Source organism: Lepidothrix coronata, unplaced genomic scaffold (assembly GCF_001604755.1).
Source record: "Lepidothrix coronata isolate B3197 unplaced genomic scaffold, Lepidothrix_coronata-1.0 Scaffold41, whole genome shotgun sequence".
In the NCBI taxonomy this organism is placed as follows: domain Eukaryota; kingdom Metazoa; phylum Chordata; class Aves; order Passeriformes; family Pipridae; genus Lepidothrix; species Lepidothrix coronata.
Window position 1 is genome coordinate 1,369,870 of NW_016690221.1, and position 5,679 is coordinate 1,375,548.

At 51.8% G+C, this 5,679-nt stretch overlaps 1 long non-coding RNA gene across 1 annotated transcript; it reads right to left on the minus strand.

The window, feature by feature from the left end:
* Positions 1-3,371: 3,371 nt before the first annotated feature.
* LOC108496544 lies at positions 3,372-4,983 on the minus strand. The gene is made up of 3 exons (XR_001874505.1): positions 4,929-4,983; positions 3,584-3,728; positions 3,372-3,470 (listed from the first exon to the last, which is right to left on the minus strand). It is a non-coding gene; the product is annotated as an uncharacterized LOC108496544 (long non-coding RNA).
* Positions 4,984-5,679: the final 696 nt, after the last annotated feature.

A 5,679-nucleotide genomic window follows, 5' to 3' on the forward strand; every position in this document is an offset into this window, starting at 1 on the left:
AAAGAAAAGAAAAGAAAAGAAAAGAAAAGAAAAGAAAAGAAAAGAAAAGAAAAGAAAAGAAAAGAAAAGAAAAGTAAAGAAAAGAAAAGAAAAAGGAAAGAAGAGAAAAGAAAAGAGAAGCCCCTTTGAAAGCCTTAAACCTGCCTCTTTATCTCCCTAATCTGTATTTCCCCCCCCAAGCCTCTTTCTGTACAGGATGAAAGCAGATTTCTCCTCTTTATTTTCGTTTTCTGTGTCCTTTAGGAAGGCATTTGCTCGAGACTAATTGAATTTTCTGCCCGTGAAGAGAAAGACACGACACAGAGTGAGTTAAAGTCCGACACCAGGACAGGGCGCAGGAGCCGTGTTAACTGGTGTGGGGGACAGCCCCTCACTTAACAAAAGTGTTTAATTCTGTCCCCTCTTGTTAAGAAGGGGCGGAAGGAGGGGATATTTATTCTGTTCTTTTCTCAAGGTTTTTCCTTTCGGGTCACAAAGTGCCCCCCACGCTCCCGGCCCCCCTTCTCTCCCTGCTTTTGTGGCAGCAGCAGCTGGTGGGTTGCAAAGGGGACAGGCTTTGTCTTTTGACACACTTGAACATTTCTGCACAGAGCTGGGGAAACCTTTCCCTTCCCACCTCTCGCCTTTACGGGCAAGGAGGAGGGAGCAAGGGGCAAGTGGTGGAGGAGTTATGACTGAGGGGATAAAATGGCACAATGGGTTGTGGAGCCACAGTGGACAAGGGATCAGGGCTGGGCTGTGCAGGGTTGTGGTGAGCAGATGGTGATGGGCACGGGGGAGGGGGTGGGACGGCCCTGAATGCAGGGGAAGCTTGTGTCGAGCAACCTGTTGAAGGGAGAGGGGAAGAAAGCAATGCAAGAGGCTGCAATCCCATAAAGGAGGGTGCAGTGGCTGCCTCTTCCCAAATCCAACAAAGGAACCTCTTCTGTCCCTTTGTTGCCCTCCCAGAGACGAGTCCCAGTTAATCTTCTGGCCATGACACGTGGAGGATTCGCTTGGTTTGTTCTACAAGTCCGTAAAACCAGCTCCTCTTTATGCACCCTTGAGTCCTCCACAAAGGTTGTGCAGACCCTTTGGTCCCTCCATGAAGGCTGTGCAAATCCTTCAGTCCCTCCATGAAGGCTGTGCAAACCCTTTGGCCTCTCCACACCTCCCCCAGGGATGGGACAGTACAGCTGATCCCCAGGAACTGGTGAGATACAGTCGTGTTTGACAGCAGGACTTGAGGAATGTCATCATGCAAACCAGTGACAGTGACTTGGGACTGGAATGAGAGCAGGTTCCTTGTAGGCATGAGCAAGAAATTGGGGCTTGACCCCTGAGCCGACCCCACAGCAGTTGGTATAACCTGCCTTCATCCACCCTGTACATATGGGTTTGCAGGCTGGGAATGGCCCCAGCACCTTCTCTGTCCTGGGCAAAATTAAAAGTAGAAAGATAAAAACCAGCTTAAATTAGGAAAGTAAAAGCCATCTCTCTCATGATCTTACAGCTTGATTTGAAAACTAAATCCCTCCACCCTTCCTAATGACCAAACACCTCATATGAGACCCTCAGCCCTGTCCCTGGGACAACACCACGTCTTTATCCTGCAGTGAAAACCAAGCCCTCACAGCCTAATTGCTATTACTGGATGTTCACCTACAGCAATACCCAACAGCCTGCACTGGGAGAGGCACGTGTGGACACTGAAGGATAAGCCTCCCAAATTGCAGCCAGTGGCCTGATTAAAGCCTGTCCAGCTCTGCCTTGTACCAGTGCAAGCTGGCACCTTCAGTGTGTGGACACTGGGGCAAAACCAGTTATGAGGTGAGTGACAACAGAGATGTGAATTTTAACCTTTGTGCGGCACCGGACAGACACACGAGGCTTTGGGAAATGCCTGTTTCCGCAGGAGCTTCCAGGAGAGTCCTCATGAATGGAAAATAAATAGATACATTCATTATCCAAATTGTCTTATTTTTGTGGTGCCTCTTGAGTAAACCCACTTCTGAGGCCGTCCTAATTGCTTTGCAATAGAGCAGAGATAAATATTTATCAAACAGCTGCATCAGGAAACCACAGTTCAGAGAATCAGTATCGGGCGATGTGTCTCAGGAAGGATGAGTCTGAGTGGTTTTAAGCTTGCTGACCTGTCAGGCTTCCTCCCTTGCACGAGGCAGAGCTTCACCCAAGCCCAGACCCATGTGGCATCACACCAGTCCCATACCATCACTCGGAAGTGGTCACACAGAGCCTTTGGAGGACTTTTCTCCATGCTGGAGACCCCCCATTGCCCGTCTCATTGACCTCTTTTTTTTCTGACACCTTTTCTTCCTCTGACTTCATGGCCTCTCTTGCTTTCTATTAAAAACCCCAGAAATGTGGCCTCTATTCCTCTGGGAGCCCCAGTGCTAAAAGAGGCCCACATGCAAATATTTAGCCGCACTAATATTAGCCCAGAAACATCCAACCAGATGGCAACGTTTCTAGGTCTCACTGTGCAAAACTGGCTCTCCAGAACAAAACAGGCTGTGACAGAGCTCTGTGATCACCTGCCACTCCCTGAAATCCCAGACCACTGCACTGAGCCAGCCAGGCACATGGGACAAGGGCTTTCTAGCATCTTGCACATGAGGGACATCCCCTCAGCTGGTGGTGTTTCATCTAAAAAGAGAGGAAATGACAACCAAATTTTGAGGCTCAGTGTGTCAGACAAGAGGGTTGGCTTGCATGACTTTACAGCAAGGGTGTGCAGGTCTCTTGCTCCGGGTGTGCCTGATCCCTCAGTAGAGAGGTGGCATTTTGCATTGGCCGCAATCCCCGTGTGCCGTCCATAGCTGGGGAGAGCAAAAACTCCTCTGTGATTGTTAACATCTGCATTAAGCAGCAAAGAAAAGCAGAATTTCCTCTGCTGCGGAATTTGTGCCCATCCTTTAAAAAACTTATCCTCCCAGGAGTGCCCTCCCAAGCTGGAAATGCCCAAAGAGATGATTGCAATGCTGAGCACAAGCCAGCTGAAGTGCCGGTCTAGCCCTCGGATGGATGACGTTCCTGTTTAATTGGGAGCGGGTGTTCTTTGACTCATGCAAAGGGCATGCTATTTTTATAATGAGCTGATTCCAGATCACAGCCTCCTTATGTTAGGCTCTGCACATACATCTAATGAAAGCCAGGTCCTGCCTAGAAGTCCATACAATGGGCAGAGAGCTGGGAAGAGCGCTCTGAAGCATCTCACCCAGGGGCTTTGGGAGGTTGCCCGCCAGGGTCTGTTTTTTCCATCCTCACTCATGTCAGAGAAGTTAAATATTTACTGAAGCTATTAAATATTTATGCTAAGCTGCTCCTCCCGTGGGGAGGCATCCTATGGCTGGCTCCTGGGGGTCTGTGGCCAACTCACTCACGTGTCTGTGCTAAGCTCAGCTCTGCTCCAGAGTGCAAACACATGGGGACTTCACAGGACTACCATGTCCTGTAGGGCAGGGAAGGCTCTGGTTTTGGCAATAAATAATACTATTAGATGATGGACTTGGTGGTTCTCTGAGTGCCTTCCTTAAGGATAAAATCCCTCAAGAAGGTGTAGGTTGCTCTTTGCTGTCCTTACCCCCATGGTTTGCAATACCACCTCATCTCTGGTGTGTGGGAAGCTGCTCAAGAACATCCAGCCTGACCCATCTCCAGCTCCCTTCATTCTCCCAGCAGCTCATCAGCACTTCCAGGAAAGCATCAGGACTTGAGGCAGAGAGTCCCTATTCAATAGCATCCAAGGGGAACCATGGTCAACATGGTAAGAGCAGGAAATGTGGTGGCAGTGCCAACCCTTGCTGCTCTGCAAAGCACAAGCCAAATGGGAGAAGCCCCATCCCATCCCTGGGGAGCCAGCACCAGCCCTGGGACAAGCTCCCCACTCCCACCCGGGCTGAGTGGGTTAAATATGCTGTGACTCCTCACTGGAACAGGGCCAGAGGAAAAAGGCTCCACCACTTCCCGGTCTGCCTGGAAAACAGGCCAGCTGTTTTCTCCAGCGGCTGAAATGTGTTTATTCTGGGCCATATTCAACAGTGTGTTGTACCCCCTAACCCTGATCTCCAGCCTATGGTGAGGCTGGAGAGCACAACTTGCCAGGAGGAGCTGGGCACTCTGCCCACCTGGTGTGACCCCTCCTCGGGCGCCACTCTGCCCTTTCTGTCCCCATCCCTTTCCTTTCCTGATCCTGCTCCAAGCAGGGCTGGGGACGCCCTTTCCTGCCTGGCACCCGGCTGGCCCGACAGCAGAGACGGTGCCGCCAAGCACCACTACACCGTTTCCCCTTCACAATCCTGGCCAAAGCCCCACCACGTTATCACCCTCTCTGCTGCACTATCAACCTGAAAAACGTGCCTGGGAAAGAAAGACTAAAGAAAGGAAAAAGAAAGAAAGAAAGTAACCAGCCTTCGGCTCGAGCGTGCCAAAGGCAGCGACAGCGCGCGCGGGCTTGGCTCACTTTCTCGCCAGCTCTTTTCCCAGCAGAGCGATAAGAGGCTGGGCGAGTACAATCACAAGCAGAGCAGGTCCCAGAGGCTCAACCAGCTCTGGGCTGGGATGGCCAAGGGACATTGAGTGCTCCGCAGGGACATATTTCCAAAATAAAGTCATTCTGGTGCTCCTCCAGCCCCACCAGCCACCCAACAGCTCGCTGCAAAGCATCGCTGCCGCCCCCACAGCCAAAATAAAGCTGTGAGGAGCCCTGACCCAGCAGAGGCAAGTTTGAGTGCTCCCCAGGCAGCCCCTTCCTCCAGCAGCAGCAGTTCTCAGTGCGAAGAGCAGCACGTGGGTTTGGCCGGATGCACACGCAGCCCCTTCAGCCTTCCCAGCTTGGCCCTCTGCCCTCTCTCCTCTCCCTCCCATCCTCTCCATCTCCCATTAATCCCCCAGTATTGCTGCCTTCTTTGCCAGGTATACCCACACACATGCTTGCTGTAAACTCAGCTCTGCTCATCCTGAACACAGGATGGATGTTTGGAGCCCAAAACGCAGATGACGTCGTAGAAGGGCAGCTGGGAGGACCAATGTGAGCCTGGTCCTCAGCTCACAGAGCTACACTGTGTACCCAGCCTGCTGGAAGAGGAGTTCTGTGGGCTTTGGTCACTGCAGGACACTTTTGAGCACACATGCTGTGGATGTGAGACACCCGTTTTTCCGGGAGAGGGGTCCCAGAGGAATTTGATAGTGGAAATTAAGGCTGGGAGAGGTTTGAAGTCATCCCAGGAGATGGAGTCATGAGACCCAGACACGGAGCCTTCAGAGTCCCATTTGTTCATCTCAACCTGTCCAGAACCCCCTCTACTCCAGCCCCACAACCAAGTTACAAAGCCCTTCTCCATTTCTCAGCAGTTCCACAACTAATCCCCTCCATCTTCACACACATGGGCAAAGAGCAAACCCTGTCCACGTGCTTGCCCATGGGACCCCACTCATTTAACACCAGCCTAGAGGTCCTGGAAGTGGATCAAATCCTGAGACCATCATCCACCCCATGCAATGGTGGAGGTGATGGCTCTGCCCAGAAAATTACAGCCCCAGCCCTGAGCTCCTCATGGAACAGCATGTGAAATCCAGAGGCCCCACAGGGCCTGCCCCCCTCAGTCTCCAGCACAACCTGGAAATGTCACAGCGTGCAGCTGGCACACTCAGGTCACCCTGACCGCCGTCCCCAGCCCT